Below are 25680 nucleotides of genomic sequence, written 5' to 3'. Positions count from 1 at the left end.
CACACAGCTTGTGTGCTGGCTCAGGTCTCTTCCTCTTCTCACACACAAAGCCACTAACACCGAGCACCCTGGAGACCTTGCCTAAACCTGGTTACCTCCCACAGGCCCCACCTCCAAACAATCACATGACTTCAGGAGACAGGTTTCCAAGATGTGAATTCAGAGCCACCCCAAAATCACAGCGCTCCACGGGGCTTCATCACATCAACTTTAAGGTAGGGGCGAAATGGACTTGTTTCTGCTTAGCTTGGTGGTCTTTAGCCTTTCCCCTCCAATACTTCGATACATCTCCCTGTTTGAGCTCTCTTTGTCCTTCTGCCAAAACGCTCTTAAGTCTCAACTCATTGTCCTGCTCTGACACAATTATGAAATCCTCCACCCCCACACCACGGCGACCTGCTAGGCACTCTGATGTCTCAGCACAGCTCAGCCTTGCTCCCCTTGTCCTCAGCTGCACAACACTCCCCGGAGAGCACTTTGGTGGAGTTCCCAGACTGAAGACAGGAAAGTCCCTGGAGAATATCGAGGGGCTGGTGTTCCTGGGCTCCCACACAGGTCCAGTCGTTGGCAGAAACAGCAGCTGATATTCTCAATGAAAGTGAGGTATGTGAGTGATTGACACTGAGTGTGAGAACAGTAAAAGTTATTTAACAAACCAGAATCGTCACCAACGAGGTTTTACTGTATTTGACTTAAATGGCATAAAGTTGCTCAATGAATGCTACAGTGTATGGTTAGCAGTTTTTAAAGGAATGGATGTATAAGCAAATGAATGAATGAACGAAACACTTTACTTAAGCAGCAATAGAATTAAGAGCCAGTAAGAATGGTCCCTAATCAAACATTAGCATTCACAGTCCTTTACTCGTGATGAAATTGTGTGTCACCAATTTAAATACAATTGTAAGTAATATTCATTACTGTTTCTGCTCAGTTGTTTTAATAACCTGGCTCTATTGTTAAGAACACTGGACTGGGGGCCAGCACCGTGGCGCCACAGGTTAAAGCCCTGGCCTGAAGCACCAGCATCTCATATGGGCACCAGTTATAGTCCTGGCTTCTCTTCTTCCGATCCAGCTCTCTGCTATGGCCAAGAATAGCAGTAGAAGGTGGCCCAGGTCCTTGGGCTCCTGCACCCATGTGGGAGGCCCGGAAGAAGCTCCTGGCTCCCAGCTTCGGGTCCGCGCATCTCTGGTCATTGCGGCCATCTAGGGAGCAAACTAGTGGATGGAAGACCTCTCTCTCTGTCTCAACCTCTCTCTGTGACTCTTTCAAATAAATAAAATAAACCTTAAAAAAAAAAAAGAGAGAGAGAGAGAGAGAGCCAGCGCCGTGGCTCACTAGGCTAACCCTCAGCTGCGGCGCTAGCACCCCGGGGTTCTAATCTCGGTCAGGGCGCCGGATTCTGTCCCGGTTGCTCCTCTTCCAGTCCAGCTCTCTGCTGTGGCCCAGGAAGGCAGTGGAGGATGGCCCAAGTGCTTGGGCCCTGCACCTGCATGGGAGACCAGGAGGAAGCATCTGGCTCCTGGCTTCGGATTGGTGCAGCAGCCATTTAGGGGATGAAGCAACGGAAGAAAGACCTTTCTCTCTCTCTCACTGTCTAACTCTGCCTGTCAAAAAAAAAGAGAGAGAGAGAGAGACCACTGGACTGGACAGGGAGCAGGGAGACACACTAACCACAGGAACTTCTCTGTGCATTTGTGGTGGGGAGAAGCACAAGTCAGCCCACAAGATCACAGCAGAGCCCCTGCAGGTGACAGACACAGCCCCCATTGGAGAGCACAATGCCTTAGAGAAAATAACTGGCCATCTGAATATTGTCCCTGCAAAATTCCAATGGGCAAAGTGATAACAAGCATTTTGGTTTTTTAAGATTTATTTTATTTATTTGAAAGAGTTATAGAGAGAGGTAGAGCCACAGAGAGAAAGAGAGAGGTCTTCCAACCTCTGGTTCACTCCCCAAATGACAACAATGGTCAGAGCTGAGCTGATCCAAAGCCAGGAGCCAGGAGCTTCTTCTGGGTCTCCCATGCAGGTTTAGGGGCCCAAGAATTTGGGCCATCTTCTACTGCTTTCCCAAGCCATAGCAGAGAGCTGGATCAGAAGTGGAGCAGCCAGGACTCGAACTAGCGCCCATATGGGATGCCAGCACTTCAGGACAGGGCTTTAACTCGCTGCGACAACAGAACCTTCTGTGCAACCCTCACAGCTGAAGCTTCAGGGCCCACCACCACCAAGGCCTCTTCCAAGGCCTCATTCTATTCTTATGTCCATAATTTCATAGTCTTTCCTCTAGAAATCTCCCTCCCCAAACTGTTCGAACTTCAGACCTGCCCCCATGAACAGTCATGGTTTTCTTGTACCTGCTTCCAATTCCCAGCTCTGCAGTAAAATTCATCTTTAAATTCCTCTTTTTTTTTAAGAAATACCTTGTTTTTCTTAATATCCTAATCTATTCTTATCGTCTTGTTTTCATTTCACCACCTAGTTATATTTGCTACTGTCAAACTTCTGCTGCATTTCATACCATTTCTCTTTCTCTGCTGTACCTCATAATATTTTAAAGTGTAAACAACAACAGAGTCTGGTGAAATGGAAATAGAAGAATGCCGTGCAGACCCCATTCATCATGTAGCAAAGCCTTCTGCTGGCAAAGAGCTCTCTGCCAGGCCCCTCTGCCCCTTGTTGCTACACCTCTGACCCACTCCTCCCCTTCCCAGGTTCTCCCTTTCCACTCACCTGCTGTCCCCAAATCTTCTGCTTGTAACTCTTCCCTCTTAGCCTTTGAGGCCATTGCCCCAGGTTCCATCTTTTCTTCAAAGTCAAATTTTGTCTCCTTTGTGTGGTACCCGTAAAACACTCTTAACACACTGGGTGATTACTACAGGGTCCCTAAAATATGGGACTGTTCGAGGGCATGTTGAGATGGGTGTTGGGAAAGGAAAGCAAGGTGAAAAGTTGCAGAAAGGAACAGTGATTATGCAATATGCATGTCCAAATCAATATGCAAATCTCACTTCTGTACTCTGCTAATTCAAGCTTGTGCCAGATGCTCACCCTCAGTGTTGAAGCACACAAATTTTTATCATTATCTGTGTCCTGCTCACCCTTCCCACACCTATACCTTCTGGTAGCATTCTGGCTTCAATATTTTGTACCAATGACCACATGTCCAGTTATGCAATCAGTTAGGCATCCCTATCAGCAGATTAGTGACTATAGTCACTTCCCCCATATTTCAGATCTTTGAAGGCAGCGATTGGTTTGTCTTGTTTGCTCTCTAGCACCACCTAGTCTGGAACTCAGCAAGGATTTGTCGAATAAATGCAAAACACCAAGGAGATGTCACAGTCTCCAAATGTGCCTTTCAGTCTCCCTCGCCCACATGTCACTCACTTCCTGGATGGTGTACCCACCCCATTCTCCATCGCTGGCCTTGGAGACTATGCCTCCCTGTTCCTGTTGCTTCATGCTCTCACAGCTGAAAAGGCAGGGCAGAGAGCAGAGGAGACATGCACCGAATTGCCTGAGTAACAAGTTCTAGGCCAATGAGTCTCCCAGCAGGGTCAACACTATTCCATTTCTGAGTGCATTTTTCACCCACCCAAGTCAAAGCAGCCAAATAAATGACCACAGACCCATAGTGAGAATGTCAGATCCATCAATAGTAATTAAGGGTCTCACTTAAAGACCAGATGGTTGGTCAGTGGAACTGGCCAGATTCTTGCTCGGATACTGAAGATCAATGTCAATACATGTATCATGATGCCACATTGGTTGTAGTTAGAAAGACATGTGAGCAGAAAGGGCATGGGAAAGTCAGCTGCTGGGCTTCAGGAGACCTCACAGTATGGACTGCCTTTGACAAATAGATCATTGTTTGGTACCAGAACTTGTACCTTGCAGTATTGAAAATGAACGTGATCAACAAATCCAGAGATGCTAAGACTTTAAATGGTAAACTCCAGCTAACTAAACTCACAAGAGACTAAAATACAAACAGAATACCAGTTTATTCTTTTTACATAGATTCTCTCCTTCTAGAAGCCAGAAAGTTCTAGTCTCCCAGCTCAAGCTCCACCCTCTCCCTGTGTCATGGCAAATTAATACTCTGGAGACTTCTTGGTGAGATAGAGGCAGAGTACAGGGAAGCTCTTGAACCTTATTAGCCCACAGAAGATAATTTTTCTCAAAGAAGAAAATGCCTCATCCCACTCTTCTCTAAAAACTACCAATGGCCAAGTTTTCATTGGTCATAGTCCTTTCTTTTATTAACAGCTTTGTTGAGATATAATTTACATACCATGCAATGTACCTATTTAAAATGTACAACTCAATCCTTTTCACTATACTCAGAGCTATGCGATCACCACAATGAGTTTTAGAACATTTCATCACCTCAAAAGGAAACCCTGTACCCTATACCCATCATCCCCTAATCCTCCCATATACTCCCTACTGCAGCTCTAACTATTACTCCACTTTATTTATTTATTTTTAGATACATTTACTTACTTGAAAGGCAGAGTTGCAGTGTGGCAGAGAGAGAGAGAGAGAGAGAGAGAGAGAGAGAGAGAGAGGTCTTCCATCCACTGTTTCACCCCCTAAGTGGCTGCAATGGCTGAAGCTGGGCTGATCCGAAGCCAGGAGCCAGGAGCTTCTTCTGAGTCTCCCACACAGAAGCAGGGTCCCAAGAACCTGTGCCATCTTCCGCTGTTTTCCCAGGGCATAGCGGAAAGCTGGGTCAGAAGTAGAGCAGCCAGGTCTTGAACCGGTGCCCATATGGGATGCTGGCGCTGCAGGCAGCAACTTTTACCCACTACACCACAGCACCAGCCCCACTCCACCTTTTTAAATTTTATTTTATTTATTTAATTGTTTTTCTGACAGGCAGAGTTAGTGAGAGAGAGAGACAGAGACAGAGAGAAAGGTCTTCCTTCCATTGATTCACCCCCGAAATGGCCCTACGGCCAGTGCGCTGCGCTGATCTGAAGCCAGGAGCCAGGTGCTTCCTCCTGGTCTCCCACACGGTGCTGGGCCCAAGCACTTGGGCCATCCTCTACTGCCTTCCCAGGCCACAGCAGAGAGCTGGACTGGAAGAGGAGCAACCGGGACAGAATCCGGTGCCCCAGCCAGGATTAGAACCTGGGGTGCCGGCACCGCAGGCGGAGGATTAGCCTAGTAAACTGTGGCGCCGGCCCCCACTCCACTTTCTATTTCCACATTTTTGCCCATTCTGGACATTCATATAAATGTAATCATTTAATATGTGGTCTTAGTGACTGGTATCTTTCACTTAACATGTTTTCCAGGCTCATCTATGTTGTGGCATGAATTAGCAGCACATTACTCCTTTTTTGGCTGAGTAGTAGTCCATTGTACAGTTATACCACAAATTTTTTGGTGACTCATTCATCAGCTGATGGACTTTTAGGTTGTTTCTACCTTTTTGGTTTTGGCTGTTATAAGTAATGTTGCTACCAACATTTGTATTCAAGTTTTTGTGTGGAATGTTTTCATTCATCTTGGCTACATACATACGTGTACGAATGGTCAAATGATAACTTTATGTTTAACTTCTTGAGGAACTCCCAGATTATTTTCCAAAATAGCCACACCACTTTACATTCCTACTAGCAAAGTATGAGCATCCCAATTTCTTCACATCCTTGCCAACATTTGCTATTGTCTGACTTGCTGATTATAGCCATCCTACTGAATATGAGGTGTACCTCATGGTTTTGATTTCCATCATCTAATGTTGAGCATCTTTTCACATGTTTGTTGGCCATTTATGTATCTTCTTTGGAGAAATGTCCATTCAGATAATTTTTAAGTGGGTTATTTGTCTTTTTATTGAGTATTTTAGATGCTATAGATACATGCCCCCGTTTTTACATGTGTTAATGGAACTGATTAACATATGAACGCTTTCAGGTTTGGGCACTTGGTGCAGTGGTTAAGATCCCATTTCAGAGTCCCTGGGTTGGAGTCCTACACTTCCAATTCAGCTTCCTGCCAATGTGCCTGGGAAGGCAGCAGATGCAGGCTCGAGTACTTGGGTTCTGGACACCATTTGGGAGATCCAGATTGAATTCTGAGCCCCTGGCTTCAGGCTGGTCCAGCCTTAGCTTTTAGTCTCCCCCGCTGACCCTATATAACCTTAGCTCTAAAGGTCAAGTTATTTTATGCTTTAATATTTCTGGAATTGAAATCACTTTGTAAACAATACATGTGTTTTTCCTCTAGAAACAATGGCTGGAATTAAGAAAATGGTGTTTCTTGTGATTGAAGATGACTTGCTAAAAGGTATCTCAAAGACATGCGCATGGAGTTATGGTTGTGTAGATAGGAAGAGGAACTGATGGAAAGAATTTTTTTAAAAAAGATGAGGCATTTTTCATCTTATGGGATTGTTGGAAATGAAATGTGGAAAATTTCTAAAATTATTTCTGACAGCAGAAAATATTTTCTAATGCTCTTATCAGCAGACACAAGGAAGTCCCTGACTAGGTAGCCAACTATCAGTGTTCACAAGAGAGATCAGTGGCTCTTGTAGTCCTAACTGATCCCAACAGAACCATAATGTGTTAATAAGAGACTACAGGCTCTGGGCTTTATTTCAACATTCTCTTCTGCACCTGAAGAGAATGACAGGTATAGCCTGAAAACTAAAATGACAGATGTGCCAGGCCACCTTAAAGAGCCAGTTTTGTAACACAAGATGGTCTCTCATCTTGCGAAGGTTCTTCTGGGTAGAAGGAAACTGGCAGAAGCTCTCAGCCCTAGGCTGGCTCGGATGCAAAAGGATGGGATGGCCCTGATGCTGCTGAGACCACTGACCACCAGCCCTCACGGAGCATCACCAGTTCTCAGGGCAGGGGCAGCCAGTCTTAGTATTAAACTCTTATGAAACCGGGGGAGGCTCCCATGGTTCAGTAATCATAACACAAAGTAGTATCTGTTGAGGATGGTTATGTCTTAGGCACTGTACTAATCACTTTGTGTGATTACCAAATCCTCACAACCAAATCCTCACAACCATCTATAAAATAAAGACCTCTACTGAACCCATTTTAGCGATGAGAAAAATAAAGCATTGAGAGGATAACCAACTTGCCCCAGTGTCACACAGCTAAGAAGAGCTATATTCAGAACTCAAACTCAAGCATTTTGGCTCCAAAGTTCATGCTCTTAAATACTGGGCTTTGTTTCATTTTGTTCCAGGATCACAGACTAAATCCTAGGCTTAGACAACTGCGTAAAAATGCATGTGAAGAGGGAGCGGGTGGCACATGCAAAGGAAGCTCTACTTTTCTCCTTCTTGAATGCTTAATAGTGAGCAGAACCTTCAAGCTGAAGGTCCAGTGATTCTCAAATGCAGTCCTCAGAACCCTGGGGGTCCCCAAGACCTTTTTAGGGGGCTTCTGGGAGGTCACAGCTATTTCAAATACTAAGACTTTCCTTCTTCACTGCAATGGCTTTTACACTACTGATATGAAAGCAACAGTGGACAACTCTACTGGTATCGTGGTTTGAATCGAGGCAGTAGTGCCAAAGGTCACTGTATCCTTCACCACTGTACAGCAGCAGTTAAAAAGAAAAAAGGCCAGTACCCCTTAAGAACGTCCTTGATGAAGCAGCAAGAACTGTGAATTTTATTAAGTTTCAACCTTGAGTTAAAATTGTGTGGGACACAATGGGAAGTACATGTAGAGCACATCCCTGTCCACCAGCGAGGACCCTGAGCAAGAGCACCTGTGTGTTGCAGAGCTGCAAACTGAACCAGGCGGATCTTTCATGCAAGGTCATTTTGATTTGCAAGTACAACGGACAAACAGTCCATCAGACCTGAGTCTGAGACAGACATTTTCTCCAGAGGACCTAAGTGGGCCTACTACTTTAAGGAAAACAGATGACAATATTTGTTGCCAATGATAACATTCAAGTTTTCAAATAAAATTTTGAAATTTTTTATCTGCCACAGTGAGCTTGACAATTTCCCAATACTCTCCCCAAGCCTTTTTTGGATGAGATTAGTGGTAATTTGAACAAATGTGATTATTCTGATATTGTATAGTTGGTGCTGTATACTTCAAGTTGTGTTACGGAACATGTCAACAACTGGAAAATCTAGGTAACTTAATAAACTAATATATTCCAAATAACAAACACATGAAGTTATAAAATCATGCATGAGTGAAAGATCCATTCAAAGTATAAGACAGGATGATGGATTTTAATAGAACAGAGTCTGAAAAGATCATTGATATCATTTCATGTTGTGTAACCTTGTTGAATTTTGGTGCAGTATCAAAGAATATCCATAATTATACGAAAAGGTCAACAGAATTCTCCTCCCTTTTGCATTTTAGCTCTGTAAAGTTGGATTTTCTTCATATACTTCAACAACACAGCATATCACATCAGGTTCAATGTAGAAACAGATATAGAAATCTGCCTTCTACAAAACCAGGTATTAAAAAATATTTGCAGACATATAATGTGATGCAATTCTTCTCAATAGTTTTTATTTTAGAAAACATAATGGGGGGCTGGTGCTATAGCGTAGCGGGTTAAGCCACCGCCTGTGACACCAGCATCCCATATGGGCTATATCCCAGCTGCTCCACTTCCCATTGGGCTCCCTGCTAATGTGTCTGGGAAAGCAGCGGAGCATGGCCCAAGGATGTGGGCCCATGTACCCATGTGGGAGATCCAGAAGAAGTTCTGACTCCTGGCTTCAGCCCAGCCCCAGCCATTGTGGTCTTTTGGGGAGTGAACCACTGGATGGAAGACCTCTGCCTCACCCTCTCTAACTCTCTAAAATAAATAAATAAATAAATAAATCTTAAAAAATAAACTAAGGGGCCGACAGTGTGGTGCAGCAGGTTAAGCTACCATCTGCACTGCGGGCATCCCATATAGGTACCAGTTTGAGTCCTGGCTGCTCCACTTCCAATCCAGCTCACTGCTAATGGCCTGGGAAAGCAGAGGAAGATGACACAATTCCTTGGGTCCCTGCACCCACATGGGAGGCCCAGATGAAACTCCCACCTCCTGGCTTCAACCTGCCCCAGCCCTGGTCATTGCAGCCATTTGGGGAATGAACCAGCAGATGAAATATCTCTTTTCTTTCTCTCTCTCTCTCTCTCTCTCCCTCTCTTGCTGTATTTCTAACTTTCAAATAAAATATTTTTTAGAAACAAAAGTTACTACTTGGAAAAAGATATTTATACATATTTGTCATTGTTGTTTTAAATTAATGTTTTTTTAAAAGATTTATTTATTTATTTATATTTGAAAGGCAGAATTACAGAGAGGCAGAGGCAGAGAGACAGAAGTTTTTCCATCTGTTGGTTCACTCCCCAGATGGCCACAACAGCCAGAGCTTGGTCAATCCAAAGCAAAGAGCCAGGAGCTTCTTCCGGGTCTCCCATGCAGGTGCAGGAACCTAAGCACTTGGGCCATCTTCTACTGCTTTCCCAGGCCAAAGCAGAGAGTTGGATCAGAAGGGGAGCAGCCAGAACTCGAACTGGCACCCATATGGCAATGGCTGTACCTACTATACCACAGCACTGACCCCTAATTAATGTTTTAATGTATCATTTTTTATTTCTAATATAATTTACAAAACTAAAAGCTTTTTGGAGTCTTTAATAAAATTTAAGAGTCATGAGAGCAAAAAGTTTGAGAACTCTTGATTTAGTTCAATATTTACCATAGTCCAGAAGTTAATACTTTCTTTTTAAAAATTTATTTTTTATTTATTTTTATTTATTTGAGAGGCAGAGATAGAGAGAACTCTTCCATCTGCTGGTTTACTCCCTACATGACCTTGACAGCTGGGTTTGGAACTTAATCCAAGTCACCTATGAGGGTGGCAGGGACCCAAGTACTTGAATCATCACCTGCAGTTTCCCAGGATGCTCATCAACAGGAAGCTGGAATTAGAAGTGGAGGAGCCAGGACTCAAATATAGGCATTCCAATATGAAATGTAGGCAATTTAAACACTACACCACACACCCACCTCTATAAGTTTTCTTTAGGAAAAAAAAGGCAAGGGTGGGGGGTAGTTCCCTCACCAAAATGAATTTGAAAACTCAGGTTCTTCTGACCTCAGAATCAGTCCTAAAGGCATTCTGGTCTGGCTGAAAAGCCCATGAGAGCATTTCAGGCATGGAAAGCCAAGACATTGTGACAAAAAATGTCCTAGATGAAAGATATCGGTGGGTGAGACCCAGTGGAAAGAAATGGTCATCAGAGAAGGAGGTGCTGGCCGGCACCACAGCTCAATTGGCTAATCCTCCACCTTGCGGTGCCGGCACACCGGGTTCTAGTCCCAGTCGGGGCGCCGGATTCTGTCCCGGTTGCCCCTCTTCCAGGCCAGCTCTCTGCTATGGCCCGGGAGTACAGTGGAGGATGGCCCAAGTGCTTGGGCCCTGCACCCCATGGGAGGCCAGGAGAAGCACCTGGTTCCTGCCTTCAGATCAGCACAGTGTGCCAGCTGCAGCGCGCCGGCCGCAGCGGCCATTGGAGGGTGAACCAACGGCAAAAGGAGGACCTTTCTCTCTGTCTCTCTCTCTCTCACTGCTCACTGTCCACTCTGCCATTAAAAAAAAAAAAAAAAAAAAAAAAAAAGGAGGTACTTTTCTCTGAAGGGAGGGGAGAAGAGAACTTCCACTTTGCTTATGGCCTTGTCTAAATACTGATGGAGATTGTGGATTCAAAAAACTTCCATAGCCTTGGCAGCACATATCAAAAGCCTCAGGTGATCACTGACATCATACATAAGAGTGTTAATTGCTAAATAAACAACAAGAGTTTCTGTGCACTAACTTCCCATGCAGGACCTCTGTCCTCAAAGAGTTGTATTGTAACTATGTCCCAGTGCTCCCAAAAGATGTATCATTCTTGGGTGCTTTGTTAATTAAGTTTCTTTAAAAAAAAAAAAGTGAAATTAACTTCAGAATGCAATGATTTTGAACAGCCCTTGTCTCAACTGATGAGAAACAGTTTATTTTTTTGTTTTGTTTTTTTTGGTTTTTGGGTTTTTTTACTGTGCAAATTGTTGAACTCTTTACTCAGTATATAGTTTGTCTTCTGTGTATAAAGTTAATCGAGAATGGATCCTAGTGGAGAATGGACTGGGAATGGGAGAGGGAGGAGCAGAAGGGGTGGGAGTGTGGTCGGGAGGGTGGGTATAGTGGGAAGAATCACTATATTCCTAAAGTTATACTTGGGAAATGCATGAAGACTGTATTCCTTAAATAAAATATTTCTTTGGGGTGAAAAAATAAGACTTTTCTGAGCCTGGTATATGCTAACAAGCACCAGGACTCTCAAAAAAGAGAGTATGGTCTGTAGATTTCCCCAGACATACTCCATCTCCAGGTCTTCATTTATGGAATATTATCTATTAACATTTTAAAGAATAGTTTTCCTTGGACTGAATTTTGAGAAATGTTCATCTTGCCCTCTCTCCTCATTTTTCACAGGAGTCCCAGAGAAATAGCACCATAAAGTACACTTCGAATTAGTGTGCTGAGAGTAGGACTCAGTGTTCAGCCTGCCAACCTAGTGATCTTCCATTCTTTAGGATCCTGAAACCACGCGCCCAGCCCTGTCTTCACTGGCAGGGATTACAGCACCAACTGCAGGTTTTTTTGCACCAACCAATGCTTCTAATCTGTTGCCTTTGAGAGATAATCCTGCAAAATGCAGCAGAATGTAGAGTCCAAAACCTGCAGAGATTACTTTTTTATATGGGAGGGGATTATCTCTGTAATCCAATTAACACAGCAAGCCATGGAGAAAAAACATAGGCTTTAGATTAGCATTAGGGGGAGGAACTGAGCAAGAAGCTAATTCATATGAACAAGTTTGAAAACCTCTGAAGTACGTTTATACTTCCCTAAATACTAATCATTAATCTGTAATGTGAACCAGTAGCTTTGGAAAATAATAGCACAGCCATGAATCAAATGTTCTTCATATGTAGACTCTTGCTTGTGAACATCCCCATCTCCCCCTCAAATGATGAGTTTACAACTCACTACATTTCCCTTTTCATCCTGGCTGCCAGGAAGCTTTGAGTCAAGTTAGACAGGCATTCAGATAACCAAATCAGCATTATGAGCCCACAAATGATTCCCAAATTCCTGGAGCTGGTGGAATATTTGTGGGATTAGCTAAATAATTCTCCTCCTCTTCCTGGGTCAGGTTTGCCATCTGTTGAGTCAAAATGAAATTCCAGCTACTACCAACTTTTATTTACGATTTTCCCAGATCTCCTGGTAACCTTCTGTCAACGCTCATAGTGGGAGCCATTGAGAATCAAGGTGTTCATCAAATTGATACTCTACTTTCCGTTTTAGTATCTCCTATGCTAATACAGTTGATAATTATGCAGAGGGCAATAATATCCAACTGCTTTTATCCCCTAAAGGAAATGCTTATGTGTTCAAGATAGTCTGCATTTTCTGAGTATATTCCAAAATCTCTGAAGATTTTATTCATGCAAGATAAGTTTGACCTTCAACTAAACTCAAATCTATAATTTAAAGTGGCCTCTTTGACTCAAAATCCTTTCCATTTCAATGCCAAATGGATCATCCAAGTAATATTCGCTCCAGAGGAAGGTTCCAGCTACTGATCGACACACATTTTTGCATTTCTACTCACAGACTTAAGTTCTGCTCTCCAATATGTGACTGCAGCTTAATTGACGGAGGAATGCAAAAAGAGATTCACAGGCGTCTGACTACTGTCGACTCATTGACTTCCCTCAGAGAATTCTTTCACTCGTCTTTTAAATTTTCCTTTCTTGTCAAAATTGCAGGTGCAGATAAATGCTGGAATCTTATTTCAATCAGAAAGTGCCAAGAACAAGAAAAGATGGAGAATTTTGATTGTCGTTGAGGACGAAGCCTCAAACAGCTGGAGGCCTTCCATTCTCTTTTAGCTTCCATCCATCTAAGAAAAAAAAATGCACTGAGGATTTCACTTAATTTGTGCCAAAAGATGAGGAAATTCACGCTGAAGTGAAGAACCGCTCTCCCAAAATAGCATTAACCTAGAACAGCACAGCAAAGGCATAAGAGACCTTGAATGTGGTGGGTCTAACCTTTGGTAGAAGGTCAAGGGGATGCCCCAGAAGGGGTTCCAGTGTGAAAATTAGCTGCTGATGTGTTTGCTTTTTCCTTTCAGGGAGCCTTAAAGCCAACTTAATCACCTCAGTCAGACTATCTTTCTCCAGACAAAACAAATGCTTCTAACAACTTCTGAGTAAACCTGGAAATGATTATACGAAGGAAAAAAAAAATCTCTGACTTCGCTGTCATTCAGAGCCCCTCCCCCTGAGCAAGACAAAGAATTTATCTCAGGGTCCCCCCAGAGCTTGCCCCATAAACCTGTGCAGTGGGTTTGTAAGGTTCTGTTTGCAGGCTGTCTCCCAGGTACTCTGGCCCCTGGTCCATCAGAGACTGTGTTTGATGACTTATGTATCTCCAGCCTCCAGCCCAGCTCCTGGCACATAGTAGATGCTCAACAATGAACTGAAATGGAGCCCCTTAGTGAATATTTTTTCCTGTCTGGAGACCCCACAATCTGCCCCGGGGCCAGATGTAAATCTTTCCCTGTTTCTGGTCCTGATCCTTCTTCCCGCAGTCCTATCATTTGTCCTCAGACCTGAGCCAGCCAATACAGTAGCCACTAGCCCACAAGTAGCCACTGAGCACTTGACATGTGGTTAATCCAAACTGAGATGTGCAGCCAGCAGAAACTACACACAAGAGTTTAAATAGCAAACACACACCCCCAAAAAAGCAAACCAGCCCATTAATAATGCTCACATGATAAAATTCTCTTATTTTGAATAAGAAGCATGCTCACTTCGGCAGCACACATACTAAAATTGAATATATTTAGCTAAATAAAATATAAAATTAATTTTACTCATCTCCTTTTTGAAAAGTGTAGTTTCTAGAAAACTTCACTGGTGTGATTTGCATGCCATTTCTACAGGACAGCACTGGCTGGGATCTCACCTGGCTCCCATTCAGATTTGGCCGGAGTCTACTGTGACCCCTTCAACTCCACCACAGAGCGTTGGTCCAACCAGACCTGAGGCCCACCACTAGCAAGTAGCGGGAGGCCACATCCACAGTCTCCCCATCTTGGCTTCCACACCACACAGGCAGCAGGTCCCGCAGCAGGGCGTCCTTTGCTGCCCTCTGCTGGCAGCACCCACCCCGGTTCCCATAGAGTCCTCAGGAGACCACTGGCTCCTGCGCCCCCTCTGCTTCCCTGCTCCCAATCTGGAGCGTTCTCTTTTTAAGAGTAAGGGTGGCAAAATAAAGAGGTGACCTTAAGAAAGTGGTTTCTTTTTTAAGATCTCTGTATATTGCCTTCCACAAGATAAAAGTATCTTACAGCGTTCCTCACTCTCCACTCGTGACCAGCCTCCTCCAGAGCACTTGCTAGAATATACAGATTGCCAGGCCTCTCTACTCAAAATTCTGGGTCAGCAGGCCAGGACTGGAAGCCCAGTTAGCTGTTCTACCCAGCAGCCCAGGGGGTTCTAGCGACCCCAGCCCCAGCCCTGGGAAGTTTGGGGAGTATATCTATGAAGCTGCGCTTGTCAAACTTGAAGCTGCTCATGGACCACCTGGGACCTTGTAAATGCTGATTCTAAGCCAGCAGGCCTGGGTTGGGCCCATGCTTGTAGCAGGTTCTCAGGTGAAGCTAGTGCTGCCTGCCCACGACCGATTGCACTTTGAGCAGCAGGTTATAGACCTACAGGGTCCACACCCCCAGGTGTAGCCTTAGTAGCACACCTCTTCTTTTTAGAGTCACTAAGACCTCTGCTGCCTGCCACCTACCACTCCCACCACTGCTGCTCTAAAGAGCAAACCCATATTGTTAGTACTTTTTTCTGGAAAAGCAAGGATGCCCCCTTTTGACAGCTCAAAATATTTACTGTAAAATGTCAGGAAAGGAACCGTCGGTCTACTTTCTTCCAAAACAATTTTTTAAAAATCACTATGGGTTGAAAAGAATTCCTTTCCCTAAAAGACAGCTAAGTTCGTGTGTTGAAACTGTAGGGATCCTGGCCATTTATGCAGCAGCCGGGCTGGGGAGTGGCTCGGCATCACTATCAAAGTCATTGCCCTCGGAAGGTTGCCCTGCTGAGGAGCCACAGGAAGAGCTGTGCTCAGAAAGGGGGTGGCTGCCTTTGAGACTCGTCCATAGCCTCTGACATCCCAGCTTCTGTCTTTAATTTCTTTTTTTATTTTTTAAAAGATTTTATTTATTTATTTGAGAGGTAGAGTTACAGAAGTGAGAAGGAGAGACAGAGAGAAAGGTCTTCCATCCACTGGTTCAATCCCCAAATGGCTGCAACACCCAGAGCTGGACTGAACTGAAGCCAGGAGCCAGGAGCCTCTTCCAGGTCTCCTACACAGGTACAGGGGCCCAAGGACTTGGGCCATCTTCTACTGCTTTCCCAGGCCTTAGCAGAGAACTGGATTGGAAGAGGAGCAGCCAGGACTAGAACTGATGCCTGCACCACAGCACCACCCCATGCCTTTAATTTCTTAACCCTTCCTACACTGATTCCCAGCAAACATCCTTGGTTCTGTGGAACCTGGTATTCTTGTGGGTGCTGCCTGTTACTGCTCCTCACTGTTGCCTGCAGTTGGTCTTAGAAGTTTGGCAGTAGGGGTAAGTGGATGGGGAGTGACTCTATTGGAGCAGCTTTGGTTTAACTCTGCACTTTAAACTTTCTCTTCTTAGCAGTCAATTTTTGATTTACCCAAGGTTATGCCTTAACTTCCCAAAACATATTGAGACTCTACCATAAACTGTGCCATTTCCAGACACCAATGAAACAACATTCATTAAACAGAGCCCTTTGGGGAGTGGGAGTAGAACCTTAAATGATCAAAACCTAACACACATTAAAGGATGAAAGGTATCTGATTGGGCCCAGTGTTGTGGCACGGCAGCTTAAGCTGCTGCCTGGGATGCCAGCATTCCATATGGGCACCAGTTTGAGACCCAGCTGCCCCACTTCTGATCCGGTTCCCCGCTAATGCACCTGAGAAAGCAGAAGATGGGCCAGGTATTTGGGCCCCTGCCACCCACATGGGAGACATAGCTCCTGGCTTCAACCTGGCCTGGCCCTGGTTGATGCGGCCATTTGGGGAATGAACCAACAGATGGAAGCACTCCCTCCCTCCCTCCCTCCCTCCCTGACTCCCTCCCTCCCTCCCTCCCTCCCTCTCTCTCTCCCTCTCCCTCTTCTCTGTCTATAACTCTGCCTTTCAAATAAATAAATTTTTTTTAAAGAGAAAAGTATCTGACCATTCTGTTTCTGGCTTAATTTCCAAGGGCTCATATTTCAAGGGTCTCACCTCTATCTACGTAGCTAATGTACCAACAGACTGGCTGTGGTGGTGGTGTTTTGTTTTGTTTGAAGGCCAAGAATATAATATATCTTTACAGTTAATACCTTCCTATCCTCACCCCTGCATTTTCAAAAGACTCCTTTGATAGTTAGCTACACAGCTCCCATTAAAGTCAAATTTCCTTCGATGAGGAAGTCACTGAATGCCTAATTACACATGCAATGCTGGAAAAAAAAATATTAAGACTGCATTTACATTGCCAGCTTTCTTTCCCCATTACACAACAGAAGATTTATCCTTTCATCTAGTGCATGTGCATCGCTCTTGCAAGCTTGCGGCTCCGTGTAACATATATTAGTATATCATTCACTGTTAGCACCAACCTTGACAATCTGGAAGTTATGCTTCTCTCAATGTTATATATAGGCTTTCTTCTGAGCTAGAAACAAACCAAACCAAAAATAATCACCAAATCCCACAGCCTGGCTGTCACTTACCCAGACAGAGTGACACTGCAACACCCCAGGGCCCCACAGATCTCCTGTGAGCTGTGTGGATTCCTGCCATAGGCTGCACCCACGCAACTATCAAATGCAATTCGCTGGCAGAAAGCCCACTTAAGCCTTTATCCATTGGTATGCTCAGGGATTTTGAGGGGACAGGTTTCTTCTGCCTATGAGTGCTCAGTGATCAGTCATTGCACAGGGATTGATTAATCTAGTTCCTTTCAAAAGTGACCTAATACAATGGGTGACACACATCTATGCATGTTCATCTCTGTTCATTTGCAGAGGCAGAGACCTTGAAACAATCATGCAGTTTGGCCAGAAGCAAAGCCCAGTTTCTGCACTCTCAAACTCCAAGGTCAGAAACTAACTAAAGAGAAGCTGCAACCTTTAATTGGGCTGCTGCCAGGGCCTTCAGTGTGTAGGTGTCACCTGGCTTTCCCAGATGTTAGCAGAGAGACAAGATTTGATAGATAGCTTAGCCTTCCACTATCCAGAACTGCTTCATCCACACCTGGATCGCCTACCAGTGCACAGTGCTGGTGGGTTCCCAGTGAAAGGTGGTTAACAGACTGTCTGGCTCCACCAGGGTCAGCAGCTCCACCAGGGGCACAATTTGCTGAAAGGCCCAGCAAACACCACCATGAGCCTCAGAAGCTTGCTTGTGGATAACCCACCTTGCTGGGTGCCTTGCCTTGTGCCTCCCCGGATCCTGCCAGGAGACACCAACTCATAACCTTTCAATGCTGGACACTGGCTTGCAAGAGGTAGGGCTGGGCACCGAGGGGTGTCATAGATGGTCTGGACTCTCAGTTCCGAGGCTCCTAATGTCCTGTGTTTGGAAGAGTCAGGGTAGGATGGGAGACCCCCAGAAGGGTCCTCCAGAAGTTTAAAGAATAGGAAGATACCTCCTTTGGGTGGCAGGGCCCTGAGAACAGCTCACAGCTCCATGCAAGGTAAAATACCAAATAGATCCCTAACATCCCTGGAGTTCTTCTCAAGCCCGAGCCTTGTGCTGCCCTGGAGTAATGATCATGACTCCTGTCCTGAGAGCCAACATTCACCCCAGTGTCCCCAGGCCCCCCCAAGTAAACAACATTGGAGTTTTTCCCCCCACAGATCCTGTAACATATAAACTTCCCACCACCCCAGTCTCTGTTGATTATAGTAATTCTCAAACATTTGGTCTAGGACCCCTTTACACTCTTAGATATAATTAAAGACTCCAAAGAGCTTTTGTGTATGTGGGTCACATCCACCAACACTTACTGTATTGGAAATTAAAAGGCACACATATCCACCACCCACCCACCAGAGTAATGGCATCACCACATGCAATAGAGCTTTCAGAAAACACCACTGTGCACGTGAGAAACAACAAGAGTGACAAAAAAATATTTTTGTGAAAATAGTTTTGACCTCCATGACCTCCTGAAGGGTTCCCAGAACTCCCAGAGCTGGGTGACCAACACGTGACTCTGATATCTGATCATCATATCCACATGTGTACTTGGTTGCTTACCTAGCTCTCTCCTCCACCTGAATGTAAGCTCCATGAGAGCAATGACTTGGTCTTTTTCACCCCTAAAACCATGGTTTCTAGAACAACACCCAGAAGATAATATGTGCATAATCAATGGTTACACCAACTCCAGGTTACGCCTGGAGTAACAGCAGGACAGGCCATTCTGGGGCAATCGGCAGTTTCTGCAGTAATAGAGGTAGCACACAGCACACAGTTTGTACACGACAGCCTTACTCTCTATCATGGCTGACTGGGTGCTCAGTGGCTGAGTGACTCTCCCAGATGCCTTCATGAGGATGGCCAAGGATATGGGTTCCTGACAGCTCCCCTCAATGCAAGATCCCACAGAAATTCTGACTGCCTCCCAAGCACAGAAAATGATCCCCAAATAGGAGCATGCTAGAAATCCCCCTTCCCACAGCTGGGGTCCGACTGAGCTCCCCCAGGGTTCAAGTCCTCCAGTGCTGACTAGAAGTGACTAGAGCCAATCACTACCTAGTCTCATTCCCAGTGTGAAGCCAAGAAGAGCATTTCTAAAGCCAAGAGATGATGAGTCACTGCCAGGGGGTGGGTGTGGCTTCAGTGCACCCCACAAAGGTTCATGGCTGGAAGTTTGGTGTTCAGTGCATAGTTGAGAGGTGGTGGGACTTGAAGAGGTGGGGCCAAGGAAAGGATAACTGGACCACAGGGTGCCCTGCCCTTGGCAGAGAGAGTTAGTACTCAGGAGAGAGGGTTGTTTCAAGGCTCCCCACACACTGAGCCCTCTCTGCACAAGGCCAGTTCCCTTTCTTCTCTCTGCCATGTTGTGATGCTGCCAGGGAGGCCCTTGCCAGGACTGCAGCACTGTGAAGTTGGACCTCCTGAACTGTGAGCTAAATATACCTCTCTTCTGCATACAGCACCCGACCTCACTTTGTTATAGCAACACAGAACAGACTAGTACAGTCACTAAGAACTGTTCATATATACACTTTTTTAAAAGTCAGTTTTGTGGAATCTTTCCTGACTGGCATGTCCTCCCCATGCCACACACATTCTTCCTTCACTCTATTTGAAAGACAAAGAAAATGAGAGAGAGAATGAGAGAGAGAATGAGAATGAGAATGTGTCTTCCATCTGCCAGTTCACTCTCCAAATGCCTGAACAGCTGGGGCTGGGCCATGCCAAAGCCAGGAGCCAGGAACTTGATCCAAATCTCCCCTATGGGTGGTAGGCACCCAAGAATCTGAGCCACCACTGGCTGCCTCCCTGAGTGCATGCTAGCAAGAAGCTGAAAACTGAAGCAGAGCTGGGACTTGAACAGGCATTCTGATGTGGGATGCAGGTATCCCAAGTGGTATCCTAACCACTGTGTCAAATGCTCACCCCTTCAGAGTGTCCCTTCATATTGTCCCTCTGTACTCCCTAGGTGGTCACTCTTCCTCTGTTTTTTTTTTTTAATATAAAAACAAGCAATTAGTTTCACTTGATATACCTATTGGACTTCTCAACAGAAATGTGAGAAAGATGGACTTATGCAAGTATAGAGCTCCTGGGTATTACAGAGATTGGAGCTAAAGATATATATTTGGAAAATATAGCATATAGATGTATTTAAAGCCACACTGCATATCACCTAAGAGAAAATAAGTGGTCATGGGAAAGAAAGATAAGGGACTAAGCCTAAGGGCATGGCCACATTGAGAGATGAGAAAGAGAAGCCAGAAAGTAGGACTGAGAGGTTGCAGGTGAGACAGGAGAGTATGCTTCAGGAGTGATAAAGTGACTAACTTCATCAAATCCTATGGAGACTCCAAATAAGATAAAGCTTGAAAATTAACCAACAGATTAGGAAGGTTTTTTGACCTTGATAAGAACAGTATCAGCAAACTGACAGGGAATAAAGGTCTACCTGGAATGGGCTGGGTGGACAGAGACCTCTGCACTGAAAATTGAAGACTAAATATCTGTATTCCCACATGAATCTTGTGGAAATGACAATCAAGGGTTGTGAACGTACAAACCTATGGAATAGGAGAGGTCATAAGAGTATGAGAGATGTCAATAAAATTTTAGAATTTCTGTCTATAGGAGAGTAGATGCATGAGTGGTCACGGAGTTAACAGCCTAAGGAAAACTGAGTGCTATGGACCTACCTACTGTACGGAGGAACAAAAATGATCAAATTCACACCAAAGAACTTCCAATGACTCAGGAGTTGAAGGTACCAGATACTTGTGAAAGCGAGGTTGCTGGAAGACACTGAAAGCAATAAAAAGTGAAAAATCTTCATGAGAAGACAGACTTGACAGTGCTGTGTCAGAGCAGGTAAAGCCACTGCCTACAGTGCCAGCATCCCTTTTGGGTGCCAGTACGTGTCCCATCTGCACCACTTCTGATCCAGCTCCCTGCTAATGCTCTGGGAAAAGGAGTGGAACATGGACCCTTGCCATCCACATGGTAGACCCAGATGAAGCTCCTGGCTCCTGATTTCAGCCTAGCCTACCCCTGGCCATGGCAGTCATGTGGGGAGTGAACCAGCATATAGAAGATCTCTGTCTCTCCCCCTCTCTCTCTCTGGAACTCTTTCAAATAAATAAATAAATCTTGAAAAAAAGAAAAAAAAGGAGAAGAAATATTCAGCCACCCATTACTCCACAATGACACAGCTGAGTGATTGCCCATCCACCACCCAAACAAAACCTAGAATGACCCCCTGGAACTTGAACTGAGTTAAAGTAAAGGATTATTTCCAATCTACAGAGTCTCCATTTACCACCTATGCATTCTTCCTGAGAAAGGTACTGGAGGATGCACTCCATCAAAACAAGAGGGTAACCAAGAAACAAGTTAAATTTGGACCCAAGGTACAGGGGACCCAACATAGGAGAGTGGTGAAGGGAATTTCTAGGGGAGCAGTAAAGGAGTGTCTCAGGATGACACCTCTGCAGAAGGTGAGAAGAGCCACAAGCTCAGATTGGAGCCTGAAGATGGAGGATAGCAAGAAGGAGGTCTCTAAGAAACAGAAGTAAAAAGAAACATACTAACTAATTTATAATTTGGGGATGGATACATTGTTAACACACAGTGGAAAAACTAAGCAGAGGAGGAAATAACTTCAAAGAAACAAAATATAAAATAAAGGAAATACAATAATACATTAAGAGCCTCAATTATGACTTTTTTAAAAAAGATTTTATTTATTTATTTGAGAGCTAGAGTTACAGACAATGAGAGGGACAGAGAGAAAGGTCTTCTGTCTGTTGGTTCACTCCCCAAATGGCTGCAATGGCTAGAGCTGTGCTGATCCAAAGCCAGGAGCCAGGTGCTTCTTCCCGGTCTCCCACGTGGGTGCAGGGGCCCAAGCACTTGGGCCATCTTCTACTGCTTTCCCAGGCCATAGCAGAGAACTGGATTGGAAGAGGAACAGCCAGATGCCAGCACCACAAGCGGAGGATTAGCTTACTGCGCCATGGCGCCAGCCCCCAATTATGACTATTTTCTTGTCATAATAACAGTGACTACATATTTAACCAAAATTGTAATAGAAAGATACTGGGAAGATGGTGGGAAGAGAAAGAGGGTAAAAAGACTATTATGGCAGTCAACAATAATAAATAACACTAAAAGCTCAAGAAGTAGCAGAATACAAACATTATTTAGAAAAAAATGGAGATAAAGTTTAAAAATTGAAAGTAGTTGCTTCTGGTGGGAAGAAGTTGGGTATGTTTTACATTATATGCCTTGTAGATTTTTTATTTTTTAAAATTTACATATTTATAACTATCTACATGATAAAAATTATTTGCATGTAATATTTTGATAAAACAAATTTTAATCTAAAAATAAATATGGGGTAAGCATCTGGCATGGTGGTTCAGATGCCACTTGGGATGGCATGTTCTATACTAGAATGCATAGTTCAAGTCCTAGATCCATTTCTGACCCAGCTTCCTGCTAATATGAACCCTGGGAGGCAGCAGGTAATGGCTCAAATGGTTGGGTCCCTGCCACTTACATGAGAGACTTGGTTAGAGTGCCAGTCTCCTGGCTTCAGCCTAACCTAAACCTGCTGAACATCTCTCTCTCTCTCTCTCTCCCTCCCTCCCTCCCTCCCTATCTCTCTCTTTCTTTCCTTCCTTCCATCTCTCTCTCTCTCTTTCTCTCCTTCCCTCCATCTCCCTCTCTCTCCCTGTCTCTGTCTCAAATAAGTAAATTTATAATAAATAAATAAATAAAGGCTAAGAGAACAAGAGATGAGAGACATAGATGCAATTGGTTTATTGAGAACTCTGAACCCTGTAAGATAGAAATAGCAGAGAGTTTTAATTTTCTTCAAATGCTGCTTTCAATCACATTACAGTTGAATTTTCTGGTTAGTGAAATATTGATCAGATTTCATAATTTTCTGGGTACTAAGTCTATCCAATTTAAAACAAGTCTCATTAATAATTTATATATATATTGTCTTTAATAATCTATTATTCAATCTATGCCCATTTTCCTTGAAAATTTGTTTTTAATTTATTCAAGAGGCAGAGAGACAGAGATCCCATCTGCAGGTTTACTTCCCAAATGCCCACAACAGCCAAGCCTAGACCAGGTCAAAGTCAAGAGCTAGGAACTCAATCCAGGTCTCCCACATGGGTGGCAAGGACCCAAACACTTGAGTCATCACCACTGCTCCCAGGGTCCACATTAGCAGGAAGTAGAAACTGCAAATGGGTATTGAATCCATGTACTCCAATATGGGATGTGAGTATCTTTTTTTTTTTTTTGACAGGCAGAGTGGACAGTGAGAGAGAGACAGACAGACAGAAAGGTCTTCCTTTTCCATTGGTTCACCCCCCAATGGCCGCTGCCCCCCAATAGCCGCTGCGGCTGGCACACCACGCTGATTCGAAGCCAGGTGCCAGCCAGGTGCTTCTCCTGCTCTCCCATGCGGGTGCAGGGCCCAAGGACTTGGGCCATCCTCTACTGCACTCTCTGGCAACAGCAAAGAGCTGGACAGGAAGAGGAGCAACCAGGACAGAATCCGGCACCCTGACCGGGACTAAAACCCAGGGTGCTGACGCTGCAGGCGGAGGATTAGCCTATTGAGCCACGACGCCGGCCAGGATGTGAGTATCTTAACAGCATCTTAACTGCCAGGTTAAACACTCACCCTTCATCAGTGATTTCCTACTCGTTTCCACACACTTCCTACTCATTCCACCAGCTCAGGAACTTGGAGTGTGGACCAGGAAGGGTATGTTCTTTCCCAGGCTCCCACTGTCAGCTGAGGTGGGAAATCTACCTTTGCCATGGACCTCCTCCATGCTCTGAGCTCCACTCCTCCCTCCACCTGCTGCAGCTCTGATGGAGGGGCTCAAAACCTTCCCCTGGTTCTTTGAAACAGAAAACTAACAATCCAACAGGCAAGAACAGGCTACTCACTGCAGTCCCCTCTCCCTCTTGATACCTCCTCTCCCTACCTTATCTCCCTACCCACTAAAACAGGCAGAGGGGGACAGGCACAACTGGAGAATGGATGCCGGCCTCCTCCACTTGTCACAAGGAACCTCTGGAATCCCCTCACTTGTTCGAGGAGTGGCGGGGAGTCACAGCCCTCGCCACTTGGATAAAAACTCAACTAGTGAACTAGTGTGAGCCTCTCCTTTTTTTTTTTTTTTTTTTTTAATATGGGCTAAGAATTTATTAGAACAGTGAAGTGATGGTCACGGAAACAGAGACAGTTAATACATTCCTCTTTGTCCTCATCTTTGGCCCCAGTTGTCAGTACTAGGACCATGGGAAAAGTTCTACTCAGTGTGGCATTTCAAGACACCCATTTCCTGGGGTGTTGCTATTCAAGGGAGCAGAGAAATGGAGCTGCTGCTGGAGGAGAATGTGGGGTCAAGGGCACATTTCCTAACTGGGAAATTTTATCCACATGTTTGCATGCTGATGGGAATGACCCAGTAGAAAGGGAAAATAATGAAAAAGGGATAATTTCAGGAGCAAGGCTTTGAGCAAGCAACAAGAGATGGACTGTGTAGAACCACTGCCTGTGATGGAAGCAAGAATGGGACATTCATCACAACTATCAGGAAGGCACAGGATACAGGACTACCCATGCATGGATGTTTGAAGTTTTCAAGGTTATTCTCTTCTGATTGCTTTTATTTCTTCAATGAAAGAAAAAGGGGGTAGAGGAAGGCCAACAAGTAAGACTGAGAAGGAGATAGGGATGTTTAAAGTTTGTTATCACAGGGAAAGGGAAAGATACAAAAGAGAATGAGTTGACCAGGGCAACCTGCAGGCTAGTTGGGCAGGGCTACAGGCTCTTGAGATTCCCCACCAGTTATGGGCATCTCACCAGCCCATCTCTCAGGTGCAGGTGTGGGTGGGAGGAATGTTGGGTTAATGAGAGTTTAGCTTTTGCTAGGGAAATGTGGAAAGAGGGAGGGGGAGGCGAACTGAACATTATGCAAGGATATGACTTTAGGACTGAACTACAGCATCCAAATTGTCCAAGGTGTGGAGCCTGTAGAGAAATGAGCAAGTGAGGTGAGGTTGAGGCAGAGTGGGGTTGAAGAATGATGGAGCATTATGAAGACTGCATATGCCAAGGCTCTCCATGTCTCTTTCCTCTGTGCTGAGACACATCGTTCCCACTGTTCTCCCTGTAATTCACCAGCATCGCCTCTACTTCCCATCATTCTGTTAGGTTAGGAGTCTCTGCCCAACTTGGATATACGCTTGCCTCGATCCAAGATGTGAGATGGATGGGTTCTCCAGACCTATCTCTCTTTCACTAGCGAGAGGGGAACATATTTCCTGTGGCCTGTAACCCATTTGCTTCCCCTCTCTCGATTCCCTCCCACTCTAACATCCATCTCTGTCTTCATGGACCACTCAGAAGCCCAGTATTAACTTTTCCTCTCCAATCAACCCACGGACTCCTTTTCCCATGGCATTTTCCACATCCCCATGGTCGCATCTTAATTTTTCTATTGACTGCTTTTCTGTGCATCAGATCCCAAAAGTCAGTAGCTGTAGATAAAGTTTACAGGAGAAGAACATGGCTGCCATGCTCTTCACAGGAAACAATTAGTAGCTGTAGAAAATGATCAAGTCTGCATTAGTACAATCAAGGGAAACCCTTGTTCTATGTGTGTCTCCTATGACAGTGTAATTCTCTGGCAGCCTGTCTTGCTCAGGAGGGTGGTTAATGCAGGACAATAGCTATCTCTGGCCACACACTAAAAAAATCACTC

At 44.7% G+C, this 25680-nt stretch overlaps 1 long non-coding RNA gene across 5 annotated transcripts in view; it reads right to left on the bottom strand.

Annotated features, from left to right (window-relative positions):
* LOC149128093 (uncharacterized) overlaps nucleotides 1-25680 on the bottom strand; it is an 89391-nt gene that overhangs the window by 12963 nt on the left and 50748 nt on the right. For 2 of the 5 annotated variants that reach the window (XR_016229352.1, XR_016229349.1), the window contains exons 3-4: nucleotides 20578-20683; nucleotides 18440-18516 (exon numbers count right to left, since the gene is read on the bottom strand). This is a non-coding gene — a long non-coding RNA (uncharacterized LOC149128093). The remainder of the gene's footprint in view (nucleotides 1-18439; nucleotides 18517-20577; nucleotides 20684-25680) is intronic. The other 3 variants (XR_016229350.1, XR_016229351.1, XR_016229353.1) reach the window with 2 other exon arrangements.

The sequence above is a fragment of the Oryctolagus cuniculus genome, chromosome 2, assembly GCF_051225735.1.
Source record: "Oryctolagus cuniculus isolate XC-2025 breed Fujian yellow rabbit chromosome 2, ASM5122573v1, whole genome shotgun sequence".
NCBI lineage: Eukaryota > Metazoa > Chordata > Mammalia > Lagomorpha > Leporidae > Oryctolagus > Oryctolagus cuniculus.
This window is presented reverse-complemented; position numbering and strand designations above follow the sequence as displayed.